The following is a 15,931-nucleotide window of genomic DNA, read 5'->3' as shown; positions in this document are numbered from 1 at the left end:
AATACCTGTTAATCTCTCTTGTATACTTAAGAAAGATAAGGTCAAGCTAGAAGGTCAGGCCAGAAGGTAGTTTGATTTCTGTTTGTTATTTACGATGAGAACCTTGGAGACTGTCACGGTCTCCCCTGCTTCTACCTTAGTTCACCACCAGAGGTCTCCCTCTCCCAAATACTAGTTTAGTGCTTCTCTTGTCCTTTGTCCAGTCAAACCAGTCTTTCCACATTCTTCCCTACCAGGTGCACCTGTTCTGTCCTCCTCTCCTATCATTGGTCAATCCTTCATTCACCTCGTTCAATCCCTCTCTCCTTCACAGTACACAGTACCCCTCTGTTTCCTAGATTCATCGCGAAGTCTTGCATTCTCTCCTGAATCAATTCTAAGCCTTGTTTCTTGATTGCCTTCCCGTGTATTTTTGACCTCTTGCTTCCTTCTCTCGTTTACCCCTTTCGGATCTCTCTACTAGCCTGTTCGCTTGATCGTTTGACCTGGACTGTCCCTGTTTATGCTCTCTCGTTTTGCCCTTATTGGATTATCTGCTTCAACTCTAAAGCCTGCACTTGGATCCTTTCCTTTTCCTAAAAAAACCTGTGATTCTTATATGTTCAAACCGAATATTGTAAGGGACATATATGCTGCAAAAAACACATATATAAATTGCATAATATTAATGTATTTTTAATCATATATGTCCTACATACAACTAAAGGCATATAGTTTTTGATGAAGTAAAAACATAGGAAAATAGTGCAAATGTAATATGAATGTCCAGCATATGAAGACATGTATAAAACACAGTGCAGTTTAGCAGTATAAGGCTGTACTTAACTCATGCTCTTGCCTTGTCCTAAGTGGAGCCCTATGCCTATAATCAAACATGGTCATATACTGTATAATCAACCGTAGATCAACTGCTCTTTCAAATCCTGTAGGAAAATGAACAGTCCGCATAAAGGTCAGTGATATTTTGACAGCAGATCCTCGAACCAGTTTCTGCACTGTACAATTTCCAAATTTGCCAACTGCATATAAGTGATATTGGTCATCACTGACACAGAGAAAGTGTGAAACCGTGAAAATACTGCCATCTTTCAATATCACAACCGAGTTGTTCCTTTTCTTTGTCTTTGTGTATGTTTGGCTTTGAATGACCTCTCCGTTGATAACTATTCTGTTGTAGTACCTGCCAATAGAGGTCCCAGGTACATCTAGCAATGCATGCAATGCATTCATATTATTTTCAGACACTGGCCTAATCTTTGGCACTCCAAGTGCAAGTCATATCTAGTATAATTCTTTACATGACGTTTACCAGAGGTCATTTCTGTGTAGAATGATTTAATTTCAGGTGAAACATCATTGGATGAGCAGGCCTTAGCTATGCGTGGCAATGCCCGAGACCATGCTACTCTTTTGCAAAGCTGCTGAGGCACTGCATTACTGCTTTTGACTTGCTTGAGCAAGTAGCCATTATAGCTCTCAAACATGAAAGCAGACTGGGCCCAGAGAGGACCCAAATTCTCAACACTCTTAGTCAAATGCAGAAGTGAATGCATATTGTAGGTCACCTGATCTTCGCCATACAAAGACTGAACTGATTTAACATAAAGCTCAAGAGCCTCATGAGCATGGTCAATATCCTCTTGGCTAATGTCTGAACCTAGCAAAATGCTCACACCCTCCACAAGTAGAGCCCAGTGGCAAAGATACCTGTTTGGAAGTATCCCCTCCAGGACTGGCAAACTGTAATATAAAAGCCAGTTCTGTCATTCGTGAGCTTTCCAAAACCTTAGCTCAACAATAGACCGTGGGATTCTGGAAAAAATGCTTAGAGGCTTGATTGCTAAAAGATTTACATCCACTGTTACAGTGTTCAAACCAACATACCATGGTTTACTATAGCTTTTGGAATCAAACCATAAAGTGGCTATTTGCCGGCAAACCCCCAGCAACACACAATGCATGTAATCAGGGACCATGCCATTGATCAGGTCAAAATCTGGCAAGTCCACAATTGGAGATGGCCCTTTTATGCCCAAAATGCTCTGTTCATTATTTTTGGCAATCTCACCTATTTGCACAGTTGTGTCATGATCTCTAAGGAACACCTGGATGAAGACAGTGCCCACACCCATACTCTCCATTAAACTGCTTGAAATTTTGCAGTAAAGGTCGTGCAACAGCATCACATATGGCACATAATGCATAGACCTTTGTCGTTTTGATTGAGTGATCTACTGGATCCTGCCACTGAAGACCTGTTTGTCCAAGACTTTTGCATTCCTCCACAAAAGGTTTGAGGAAGCTAGTCATTTGTGGTTTTGATGACCCAAACCACAAGGCACATAGTATGACATTTGTATCTCTTTCCTCTGGGGGTAATTCATTAACAGAGCATAGTAAGGGCCATATGCTGTATTTAGATGACTGGAACACTGGCACTCCATCACAATTGAAAGACAGGGAAAAGAATGAATCACTAACTGATTTCAGATATTTGTACAACTTCCCATCTGAAAAATCTGTTATTCCATCTGTTTTGGTCATTGTAAATATTTGGAATAGGCTCATTCTCCAAAAGAGCTTGAAGTTGATTCCTCAAAGGTATACAAATAAAAAATTGACCCAGCTCTAAACTTTGTCTCACAGATGGTATTCTGATTTGTCTACATAATCTTTAAACTCCTTCTCTAGCATGTACTTGCTACTTGGGATGCTTGCAGCATCCCCACTACATAACCTTAACAGCTTCAGTAGGTCCTCCATTAAAGCCTCTGTTACATTGTGCTTCATGGAAAATGCGAGGATGTTCAGCCAACTGGCATCTGTGACATGGTCATTTGAGGGACCTGAAGACACCAGGTTTGATTGGTTGGTATTCTGTAACAAATGGGAAAGAATCCAAATTTGAGTGATCATAAGCAAAGTGTGTACCAAAAGAAACCTGTTTTACTCTAAATGTTGATATTCTTGTTCAACAATATGGCAAGCTGTTTTGACTGTTATTAATTCCCAGGATGTTCATCAAGATTAAAGCTAGTGTTCACAACCCACCCCACCATCTACCTGTATGCTCCTTTCACTTTTACAGACACAATAATACATTACATTTTAGCATTGCTGTTGTGCTTAGATTTATATTGGTGTCTTGAGATGGAAGCCATCTCCATAGGCTACAGATGAATATATTATTATGACATAAAATTATTAGCCATGCATAATATTTTACTGACAGTACTAATGCCAGGCTGCTAATTTATAGAATGTCTGTAAACCTAAAATGGGCGACATATCCTGCTGAGGGACACTAACATTGAGACGCTATGGCGAGCAGTGAAAGCATTGCTCTCATTTCTTGGTTTCATGTCGAAAGGGTGTTTGTTGTGAATATTTAGATATGGTGACTTCGTTCATTGTTCAGTTCACGGGCAGCATTTAAAAACAACATGACCAGCTGTAGTGGGAAATCTACTCGCCTTCAGATATGTTTGTCAATGCATTTTACAACATTTTAAACACATTTTTAAAACCTTAAAACTTAACATAACTTAAACTAAACATTATTTGTACAATTATGTTCAACAATAAGTATAATGCCTATTTATGAATATATTATAGTTTATCATATTTAATACACACATTTCTAGGGCCTATAAATTATCAATATGACCAAAACTTTGCTGGAAAAACAAGTTTTGCCTTGTTTTCCACCTGGTCCGAGTACGACGAGGAATCATTCTTTCTTCTTGGCAACTGTTAAAGCAACACAATTTTCGTTTCGCCATTTTGCATAATAGAAAACACATCGCTACATGTAGGCAAGTGAATTAGGGCCATAAGACCATACAATATGCCGATTGGTTGATGTTTGAACTGCTGCGCGGGATCCAATAGAAATCCAGATCACTGACTCATTGAAGCAGCCAGACAGCGGTAAAACGGGCCGTTGCTTTAAGTTTCAACAGAGGTTTCAGATCGATTAAACATGGATTTCTAACGTCACCCCGAAGGAAAGAATAATTGTATCTTGTTGTAATTATTACTCAGGGATTTGTGTTGATTCAGGTTGGTTCATTTAGTAATTTATAAGCAAAGTAGTTGGTTTGTTCAATAAGACAACAGTTGCAAGAGTTAAGGTTACCTTGCTAGGAGCTAACTGAGCCAGCAACAACTTTGATATTGCCCTTGCTTCGTGTATTTAGGTAACGTGAACTGGATTCATGTATTTGTTGGTTTATGTTGAATGGGTATTATACCGTTAACATTAGACTACATTTACTTTTTTTACTGTCAAGCGATTCAGTTTTGAATCTATTTCATTACACAAATCTACCTACGTTGGTCAGGGGCGGGTGGGTTAATTGAGTTAAAATATTTGAATCGCGTTAGTTTCTCACAACTAACGTTAATGAATCAGATTACCGCGTTAAATCGACAGCCCTCATTATCGATTGTACTAATCTTTCACAGATCTGCAGCTAACTTGCATGCAGCTGACATTTAGCTGGCCTAGCATTATGTCTGTGTCTGGCAAACTGGTCTTACAAAGCAAAAATGATGCCCATGACGCTACAATCAGACTCACAAGACACAAAACTGTGACCTTCCCATGTGAGATCTGATGAAACAGCCGTGATCTAAATTCACTAAAAGCCAAACTCTTCTAAAGCCCAAGGTGTGATGAGAAAGTTTGCAGTGGTCCAATGGGTCAGTGGGGAGGATGCTGGGATGTATAGCGAGGTGGAAACCGAAGCCATACGTAAATATGATGACACCAAGATGGATGACGATGGATACCCGCAAACTGACTGTCCAGCTGCTGTGGGATGGCAGAAAGGGAAAAAGCCAAAACATGGCTGGCCAGTGTACGCTGCCTCTATCAAGTTTGTGAGCAGTAAGTAGACCTATCTAATGCATTTAATTTGTTTTTACACTGTCGGGGCCAATAAATAATGTGAAGCTGTTATGATACACGGATATACGGATTCAGATGAAACTGATGTTGAGAATACACCGGTAAGACTGTTTGTATTCCACTGTCACCGAATGAATGTCATGCATATAATCACACACCATTTACTTAAGTACCAATTCACATAATAATACATTTGAACTTAAAAAACAAAGAAATCTGGTATTAAATCTAGGCTAAGTCCTACTGTTATTTAGAACAGTAAAACCAGCAGTGACAAAAAGTCTATGCAAGGGAAGTCAATCACCTTCATTTATATAGCGCTTTTAACAATATGAATTGTTTGAAAGCAGCTTTCCAGTGATAAGAAATGAAAGTGACAGAGATTGTTTTGGCTTTACAGCAGCTCTAGAATAAAGTTATTGTCCAGCTCAAGTTAGTTTTGATTGATTGACTTGCATGCGAAGATCATTAGTTATTAACGACAACGTTGTAACAGAAAACCCTTAACGCGCTCCGGCCGCCCATCCGCACAAAACAGAGCCTGGTGGCTCAACAACGCGCTCCCGGAAATAGGTTCCAAGGTGCGAGCGATTATCCGCTATCTGTGCGCAAACATACGCAACCTCTGCGCAAACACCGACAACAAAGTAACCTTCTTGTTTTTGCACCTGACTATGTCCAAAATATGCATGTCATTAAGAACTGTGGTAACACTTTATTTGAATAGTCCAGAATGATGCATTAGTTAAGCATAAGTACACTAGTAATTCTGATTAGTAAGGACATATTACCCATTATTTAACATGTATTAAACATTTGAAGGATCAACATTCTTTCATATTAACAACTTAGCAAACCATATTATTTGTGTGTAGTAATGTACCTCACCATCTATTATGTTAACTGGACTATGTTTAGTTATCTTCTACTCATTGATTAGCATATTCTGTCTTGATAATCTCTGAATTGTGTTCAGGGGACGGGGTTTATGTCAATTCTAGGGTTAGTGATGTCACTAACCCAGCCGTTTGTTGTAGTCCTTAAAAAACGATTTCTTTAACAGCAAATATCTCCCTTTGCTTTGAACTTTGAGCTTCGTAACTTTGCAGATGTTGTTTATGCTCAAACAGCAACATTACACACTAACTAAAGTTAGAAAAGTGAAATCATATTCAAGCACCCCGTTAAAGCTCTGATTTCAGAGAGAAGCGCAGAGAGCTGCTATTTGATTTGCGCTCATTTCATTCCTAAAGTTTACACACATTCATTTCACACGGACATTATTGCCTAGTGATTTCAGACATTTAAGTTTCGTGATATGATCCCCTGGCTCACCTGTTATCCATCAAACACAAGCTGTGACTGTCTCAGCCTTAGCCGCATATTATTCGGCAAAATTATTCGTTATTGGTTTTGAAGCCATTATCCGTGCCTTTCCGAATAAGGTATTGTGCTTCGGGACACCCCTAGTGTAAATCTTTACAACAGGGAGTCCAATTCTCTTTAGTACTGTGTTGTTGGCAGTTTAGCCATAATTATTGCCTTATTCTAGGCCAATAAACATAAATATCACTGAATTAGTGCAATAATTAATGTGAATATAACTTTCACTTTAGAACAGGCGGTCAAATTGTCTTTCTTACAATATTTGAGCAATTTATAACTGTAAAACCAGCACTAATTAAACATAGTTACTAGCTTCATATTGTTCAGTTAATTTAATAGATACATTATGTATAAGGTACACTTATAAATTTCAATTAAAGAAGTGAATTTATAGTATTACCTTATCACGAATCCTGGAGTCTTGTAGAACTCAATTTCTGTAATAATTGGACGCAGACAGATATAAATTGTCAAATTTATTCAAAAACAAAGACTAAATGTAGCACTACACTAATTATACAAAAGGGAAAAACTAATTAAAATTCAACTCTAGATCAACAAATCAAAGACAAATCACTTCCGTGACCAAATCAAAGACCATGGGATCGCATATGATAACACACAAATCTTTAAACAAAAAAGGTTATAAACACATTGACTACAATACCGGTTAGTAAGACGAAGGTGAGTCTCTCATTAGTATTGTTAGTCAGACATTAAATAACTACGCAGGTTAGTATTTATGTCAGGTAACTTCTCGTTATATATATATATATCAGTCTCATTAACGTTTAGGTACAGAGAAAGATCCTATCATTACTTGTTACCACAATTTCCCTTAACTGATTATTATTCAATGATTAAGGATAGGCAGGGCCACCAATAATCTAATGTCTATTCACTTGTGTCAATTTCAGACTAAACAGTTAAACAGGAATGAGAAGATATTTCTCGGCGTTGACAGATTTTATTTCTAAAATTATCAACAAAACAGTTGAATGCAACACACATTTATATTTAAGAAAACTAAATGATATTACACATTCTAGAGTTATGAATCACAGATTAACATTTCTAATTGATTTCTCAAATGTCATGAATCACAAACTCCAAACTGTTAAACTTATGTGAACTTCGTCGCAGAGAGGCCTCTCTGGCTTCGGGCTCAGATAACAGCACACGGCACGAGGTCCGTGTGGTTTGGAACAAAGGCAGTCCGGTTCGGCTTTGTCCAAGAACTTCCACTCAGTCGATGCACCTGGAAGTTGGGGTTTCGCGAATGTAGAGTCTTTTCCAAACAGATTTTCCATTGGTTTGAAGGCTCCAAGGTTGTGCACAAAATCTTCTTTGTAAGCAGGGTTCCACCGTAGTTACTTGAAGACAAAGTCTTTGAGGAAAGCAGGGCCCTGTTCGTTCCAAGGGTCAAGTTTCTTAAGACTCAAATAGCTATTTAAATGACTGACACTTTCGTATTCAGTCGACTTAGTCAATTGTCCAGCTGTAAAACTCCACTGATCAGGTGGGTCTGTAAAGTTATTTATTTAATAAAGTCCTTTAAAAGAATTCTTCGTACGGCTCAATCTCCTTCTCCCAGTTTAATTCTTCTGTTGCCGGCAAAGACTTGGTTGGTTTCTGGTTCCGGTTCTGGCAACAGAGCTACAGGTTGCGAGTTTCTGGTTCAGGTGAGAGAGAGAGTAAGAGAGAGAGACCGTGCGCTGTTCTTTATAGTCTGTCAGATCAATAGGTGATTGGTTCTTGATTTTTTTAGATTGGATTTCGGTTTCAGCCCCCAGTGTCCTATTGGAGGGGGGCTTGATTTATGACTGATGTCAATCCATGCCATCTTTTGGAAATGCCGGTTGGCCCGGGTTCGTAGCTCTATGTCGGGATTTCGGCTCTCGTCCACTTCAAAGAGTTTTTATTACCTACAGGCCCCTTTCTCCTATCTCATAGCAGGATTCCAAACTATTTGGCCTATTCTCGGTGCCATCCTCCCAAGACTGTCACTTTGATGTAAACCAGTTCACATGCTGATGAGTTAAGGAAATCTGATAAATTTGGGGGGGAGAGGTCTTCTTTAGATCAGTGCTTCAGCTCAGAGCTAAAATGCTCTTATCAGAATACACCCAACATAACGCTACACTGGTTAATTCTGTTCTGGGAAAACCACAATCCTGCAGGTTTAATAAGTCTCTCTACACATCAGTCCCTGAGTACCTTCAACCAATGGTCATTTTGACCAATTAAGCCCAAGAATTGAGTCAATTAAGTTGTCAAGGACTACCCAGTGAAGACGTGAACTCACGACTAGGTCACACTGTGAGCTCACCAGAGCAGACATTACACTGAGCTCACTGTGAGCTCACTTAGCGCTTTTCCAGCGACATGGTGCCGGTGCTGGAGCCGGAGCTGCTGCTCGGCCTGGGATCCAGCTGATCTTTTTTGAACCGGCCCGCTTTTCCACCGGTTTTGACGTCACTGGATGTGGGCGTTCCCAAGCATGGAGTAGAAGTGGAGAAACACAGCAATAGTAATCAGCACCGAGGCGACTGCGTCTTTAAACCCCATTTAACATCACAATCAAACTCATTCCGCGTCTATGGCAAATCGTAACCCTAATGTTACAAATGTTCCCTAAATATGTGTTTTGCAGAATACACAAGCAAACGTTATGGAATATCAGCATTTTATCGACACACATGATATAACTTATTGTTCTTTAACATTGATGAGAATAATTAACATGAATAAACTTACTGCTGAAGATGTAACCCTTACCCAGTGGCTAACCCTAACTATGTTACAAATGTTCCCTAAACACTTATTTTGCAGGATCAATAAAAAATTGTTAGGATTTTTTAAACTTTTACTGACACACATAGTTAATAGCAATGTGTTATAACTTTACCGAAAATAATAATCTGTATATCTTTAATTGTTTAGACGTTATTAAGATATAATGCATCTTTCACATAGGGAACATTTGTAACATGTTAGGAAAAACAAACAAATGATTTGAAAATATTCATAATTACAGCATACAATTTGTCAGGCTTCATAAGAATGGTATTTATAACATACTCTGTAAAAATCAAGCAAATAGCATTTGTGGTTCACGAGAAAATATATATATATAATCAAAGCTATCAGACTATAGCAGCCGGTGTATGAAGACACATACGATTATACAGCATTATTTGGCAGCTTCGCAAGACCTAATTTGAAACGTTGTTGGTAAGTTAGATAATTAGTGGGGACCCTCTATTTGCAGTTCTTCCCCTCCATAATTGCTAAAATAAAGTTTTACTGACATTTTATTGACCCTACCACTGCATAGGGCACATCTGTAACATGAACGCTACTGAATGGCACATACATTGAAAACTACGGAGAACTGAGACAAATCCACTTTACACTTCATAAATAATCTTAAAACGTTTCCAACCAAGGCAACACCCACTTGAAATACGTTCATTCTCATTTTTGGTAAACAAAAAGAGAGATTGTTACATATGTTCCCTATGATGCATCTACAGAGAGAGAGAGACAGACAGACACTAACACTCTCTCTCTCTCTCTCTCTCTCTCTCTCTCTCTCTCTCAGCTGGGAGTGTGTGGGAGGGGTCTGCAGTGAGCGGGAGTGCTGCTGAGAGCTCTGTCCTTTGGCTGCGTTTTTTTGTTGCTTTACTTTTTTCAGTTTGTTTATTTTGTCTTCTGTTTTCAGTGCTTTTCTTATTGTGGGGGAACAGGGGAGGGGAGGGGGGAGTACCGGTAGTTCTTCCCGGGTCGGGGGGTCGGACCCCCTGAATGCATCTTTTGAAAAACTGACCCGACGCCATGGAGTCAAGATCGCTCCGGTGCAGTTCTGCCCCCTAGAGCAGTGTGTGTTAGCGGTTGGGGAGGTAGCAGGGTGTGAAAATATCAAGTCTGCTGCCATTGTTATCTTCTTAAAAACCACTGATCTGGTCAATCAGCTAGTGGCTAATGGCACAGTGTTAGACGACACTTTCACCCCGGTGTTGCCGCTCGCTGCTCCTGCCCGGAAGGTAACGCTGTCTAACGTCCCTCCGTTCATCCGCACCGGCTCGGGCAGCTGATGTCCGGCATTAAGAGGGTCCCGCTGGGCTGCAAATCCCCGCAACTGAAACACGTCATGTCCTTCCGAAGGCAGCTGTATATGATCCTCAATAACATCAATGAGGATCTTAATGTCATTTTTAAATTTAAGATCGACAATACCGACTACGTCGTGTTCGCTACTTCGGAGTCCATGAAGTGTTTCAGGTGTGGGAGCGAGGGGCATGTCGTGAGGAACTGTCCCGAACAGGACAGGGAGCGGGAGGAGGAGCGGGGCGATGCGGGGAGGAATAGAGACACCGGCCCGCAGCCACAGATGCAGCGGGCAGACAGAGATCGAGCCCCGGCGGAGGAGACAGTCGCCGGTCGGACCGATGGTACCACTGATGCCGTGACGGGGGAAGAGCTGCCCGGAGGCGATGACGCACAGCTGGGGGACGGGGTCGAGGCAGCGGGGGATAGTGACGACCGAGACGCCGGGGGGAGATGGTGTTGAGGCGGTGCACGGGGCGCTGGTTAGTGACGAGGAACAACCTCAGCAGCCAGCAGACGGGCGGACAGACACACAGGGTGTAGCCAAGGAGGAGGCAGGGCCAGGCTCGGCGGTACAAGCCGAGGCGCCGGGTGGAAAAAACGCACTAAGAAGGTGCTGGGAGGGAGCACGGACGGTGTTGGTAAATAGTGGCAGTAAAAGAAGTGGTGGCACAGTAGTGAAGCTGGGGTAGCGAGCGGCTTGGTGGGGAAAGGTCCGGCTACACGCTGGAGCATCGCGGCAGCCACCGGGGACGCCTCGGGCTCGGAGTGACAGTGAGGGCGGCTTCACGGATTCCTCTCTCGCCTCCTCGTCCTCGGTGAGTCAGAGCTGCAGTGAAGGATATCAGGAGGTTTTTAGAGAAAACGAAGGGAAAGAGGTCTGTTGTAGTGGAGCAGTTTTTCCCAGATCGTGCACGCCTGCTGGCCTCTATTAAGTTTTTACAGAAACCCTGACCTATCAATTTGTACAACACTCACTGAAAACCATGGTTGGGGTCAATTCCTGTTTTTCAATTCCAATTCCTCCTACAAATCAATTCAAAATTGCAATTACTTTTTGCATTCACAGAATATTCTTTATTGGAATTGAATTGAAAAGGGAATTAAAAATTTAATTGGAATTGACCCCAACCCTGTTGAAAACAAAACAAAAAATACAGATCTGGTTCTTCAAATCTTCACTCTGGTTTCATTCTGTGTCGTAGTTCATTTATCTTGCTGTTAATTGCACCACCAATTACACTCTTTGGGGTACTGGGCAATTTTTTCAAGGTAGCCCCTAAAAAACATGTATCACATAGATTTAATGACTTGCACATAGATATATAAAAATCTTTTAATAAACATACCACATATCTTTGAGAAGGGTTCATTAGTTACATATTGCCACAGTAAATCAACATTTTTGTGTGTGGGTGTATTTAAACGTTTTGGTGTATGCTCTTAAACTTGTCTTACACTAGTTCATAGTAAAATCTGTACTTGGCGAAGCAGCTATGCAAAGGCAGTCTTTTCTCCATTAATACCTTGCTTAAGCATTACATTGATGTGGCACAACTGGACTGAAATGTGAAGTATTTGCTCAAAAGTCAAATTTAAATGAGACATGAAAGTTTATATTGTCAAGGATCCCATGGCACTATTCATTATTATTATGTATTAATATGTCTGAAGCATTAATCCAAGGTGATTTACAAGGTGTTGTTGAAAGAGTGACGTGGCTGAATTCTAAGTCAGGCTTCCCTCAATCAGGTCTAACAAATTTGTTATGACTCCACCTTTACTGCTGTGTAGTAATCTGCTGGTACAAAATGGCTGCACCCCAGAGGGTGGTGGGTGAAGTGAGTCTGTAGAGCACTTTGGGATCTTTCCAGCTGCTACATGTAAGGTATTATTATTTATTAATAAATTAACTCTAGTCTCTGAAACTAAAACAAAGGCCAAAGGAACATTTCAAATGCTAACCCTTTGTGTTCTATACAGTTAAAAAGGAGAGTTAGAAATTTTGTACAACAGCATTTACATACCATATATGGCTTCCACCTTTAAGCGATCCAGAGGTGTCTTTTTCTCCGAAGTTGGATCTCTCTTGCTGCCACCACCACGAAGATTGCTCTTTAATAATGTTGGAAAGTCAAAGACAGCAACCGTCAGGGTTCTTGCATATGACGTATTCGTGCTGCACCTCTCTGCAAGGATCCAGGACAGTTTGTCAATGTAAACTCCAGTGCCTGGGAATATTTCCACCTAAAAGACAATGGTAAATAAAAAACAAGTTTATCCCCAAACTATTCTTATATTATGTTAAGTGGAATACATTATCAGTAAGGCTGTGATTTTGTTACAGAAATGTGTTATTAAAGACCACAGTATGTCTCAATTCTAAGTTTATTAATTTACAGACATAATAAAGTCAGTGAATCTGTGACACCCATAATTCAATTACATTCTTATTATCAACTATAACTATGAATATAACTGATAATGTAGCATCATTAGATTGTTTACAACCAATATTTGTTTTCAATATATATATTTTTACCTTGTCTTTGTAATATTGTAGACCAAGAGTGTTATACCTGTTTTGGTGATTCTTTGTCAGATTCAGAACAATTTGCTGTGGGGCTGTCAGAACCACTTGATGGTGACACACTTTTGTCTTCATTGCTGATAAATGTGGCTTTTGTTACAATTTTTTTCAGATTGTCCAAAAGGTCTGGAATCTCTGGAGAAAAAAACCTTAGTATTAAATGATAATCATTTCTAGTAATATATTTAATACAAAGTGAAAACAAAACCATCAATGCCTGCAATTATACTTGAGAGACTTGCTCTATGTTATTGGCAAACTGACCTTTTTGTGGGTCATTAACATTAGCTACGAAAAAAATAGAAGAGATAAAATACAAGAATTACCAGGTCTAATGTAATGCATATAGTCATTAATGTAGGATTATGAAGTTATGTTGAAAAACTTTATTTAATAATCAGTATTATTAAACTATTAGACAGTGCACATTAAGAGTCTGTATTGTGGTTCTAGATTACTTCAGTATGATCAACTATAATACATTACTCTGGAATCTAAATTACTGAAGAATAACATTTATCAAGGTAAGGAATTATTTGCTATAAATAAAAAAACTTACCATCAACCATACGGTTTCGAAGACATTGGTTTTCATTTTTAAGTCTTGTGTTTTCCTTTTCGAGCTGCTTAACGTTTTGCTGTAGCACAACTTCACTGGACTCTTTAAATGTCTGTAGAATATGACGGGATCTAATTCTTGAAGCTCCATCGGTTTTCTTTCTTATTTTGTGCTGTATTCAGAGAGAAAAAGAGTTTAAAATGAATATATATATATATATATATGAAAATGATTAAAAAAAAAACAATCCTGCAATACATTTATTTAATATTTGCAGTAATTATCTCACCGGTAACTGTGGTTCATCAAGGTCACTATCATCTGAAATTTGAAGTTTTTTGTTTGGTTTAGGTACTCTCTTCATTTTAGGACAGGGCATTTTTGTTAGGTCATTAAGTTTTCTTCTTAGTTCGCCTTCTTTTCCTAAAATAAAAATAAAATAAATAAAACCCTGCATTATGTCCACAGATATTTGGGGATTATATTTATTTGTCATAAAAATACTGTGCTTTGACCATACAAATTAAGATGAACAGCCAACACTGAATCAAAACTGAAGTTAAATTATATCTGGTTTAATTTATTTTGTGATTTGGGGGATTTTATTGTAAAGCACAACACACAATAAATCGTTCTTACAAATGCCAGTCAAGTATGACGAGTTTTTAGCGCCCTCACCACCACCTACCATGTTATAAGAGTATGTTAGAAGTACAACACATTAATAACTTAAACATTCATTTCAAATATACTGTGATTGTATATATCAAATAGCATGTAAAGACTTTAATGTTTTTTTTTTAAATAAACATTGTTACCAGTCATAATGATCTGCGCTTCATGGACAGGCCATCCACCTTTTGGAGGTTTGTTCGTGTCTCTCCACTCTGCTCTGAAGTTTCGAGTCGTCTCTTCGTCATCATCAGCAATGCTGAATAAATCAAAATTGCGAAAGCAAGCAGTGGGAATCACGCTGTAAGAGTCTTTGTCGACCCCGCTTTCCCACTTCACCAACGCGTGCATCACCGCCATACTACCTTCACCTTCTCGTCCGTTTTTTCTGCGCCTTTTTCCCCCGACAAGTCACGGCACAAAAAACAGTCCCGCTCTGCATTCTGGTACTTGGCGTTCTTAATAACACCAACAGGGTGTAATCGCATAGACCACTCGAGTATAAAGTACTACATATCCCATCAGTTACAGTTTTTTTTCATCTTCTGAAACTGCAATTTAGCACTTTCAACTGTTTCTTAGTGATTCCTAGAATTACTAACCGGTATTGTAGTCAATGTGTTTATAACCTTTTTTGTTTAACGATTTGTGTGTTATCCTATGGGATCCCATGGTCTTTGATTTGGTCACGGAAGTGATTTGTCTTTGATTTGTTGATCTAGAGTTGAATTTTAATTAGTTTTTCCCTTTTGTATAATTAGTGTAGTGCTACATTTAGTCTTTGTTTTTAAATAAATTTGACAATTTATATCTTTGGAATTGGTGTCTGCGTCCAATTATTACAGAAATTGAGTTCTACAAGACTCCAGGATTCGTGATAAGGTGATACTATGAATTCACTTCTTTAATTGAAATGTATAAGTGTACCTTACGCTACATATATGTATGTATGTATGTATGTATGTCCAATTGCTTTGACAATACAAATGAATTGAATTGAGAGAGAGAGAGAGACAGACAGACAGACTGACAAACAGAAAAACAGACAGACACAGACACACACACACACAGAGCCAGCCAGCCAGCCAGCTCAGCCATGACATCACGAGCCTCTCTCAGCTGACTGCTATGACATCACAGAGCACGTACATTCCGTTGCTTGCCGTCTGTCAACCACTCAGTCACTGCCAGCCAGACTGGCTGGCTGGCTGGATGGGGGGGCTGCTTGCTGCTGCTGCGTACCTTAGCAAGCTTATTTGCTTGACCGGCCTTCCTACTCCTCTGCCCACATGCCCACCTATGCCCGATCTGCTGTTCACCTGGATCACAGCTCCGCCCCAACAAGGCAGAGCCCCCCAAGAATGGTACAAACTCACCCACGATCCCCTCCACGGAAAGCTTTAGCAAAAGGCAAAAGCGTTATACGTAATGAAGAGGAACCCGAGTCCAAGACGCATCCGACCAGCCATACATATTTGTGTGTATTAAAGATCACATTTTCTTACATTTAGTTTTTCTGTACTTTATTACATCTTATTGTGATTTATAAAAGTATTGTTTCTTTTCCATATGTATGTATGTATGTGTGTGTGTGTGTGTGTGTGTGTGTGTGTGTCTGTCTCTGTGTGAAAGTTAGTGTGTGTGTCTGTACGTGTGTGTGCCTGTCTCTGTGTGATAGTGTGTGTGTGTGTGTGTGTGTGTG

The 15,931-nt window shown here is 39.7% G+C and overlaps 1 non-coding gene across 1 annotated transcript; it reads right to left on the bottom strand.

Annotated features, from left to right (window-relative positions):
• Nucleotides 1-15,562: 15,562 nt before the first annotated feature.
• Nucleotides 15,563-15,677, bottom strand: LOC136762260 (U5 spliceosomal RNA). The gene has a single exon (XR_010820466.1). It is a non-coding gene; the product is annotated as a U5 spliceosomal RNA (small nuclear RNA).
• Between the last annotated feature and the right edge of the window lie 254 nt (nucleotides 15,678-15,931).

Source organism: Amia ocellicauda, chromosome 10 (assembly GCF_036373705.1).
Source record: "Amia ocellicauda isolate fAmiCal2 chromosome 10, fAmiCal2.hap1, whole genome shotgun sequence".
NCBI lineage: Eukaryota > Metazoa > Chordata > Actinopteri > Amiiformes > Amiidae > Amia > Amia ocellicauda.
The sequence above is the reverse complement of the archived record's forward strand: the minus strand, read 5'-3'. Positions and strand labels throughout refer to the sequence as shown.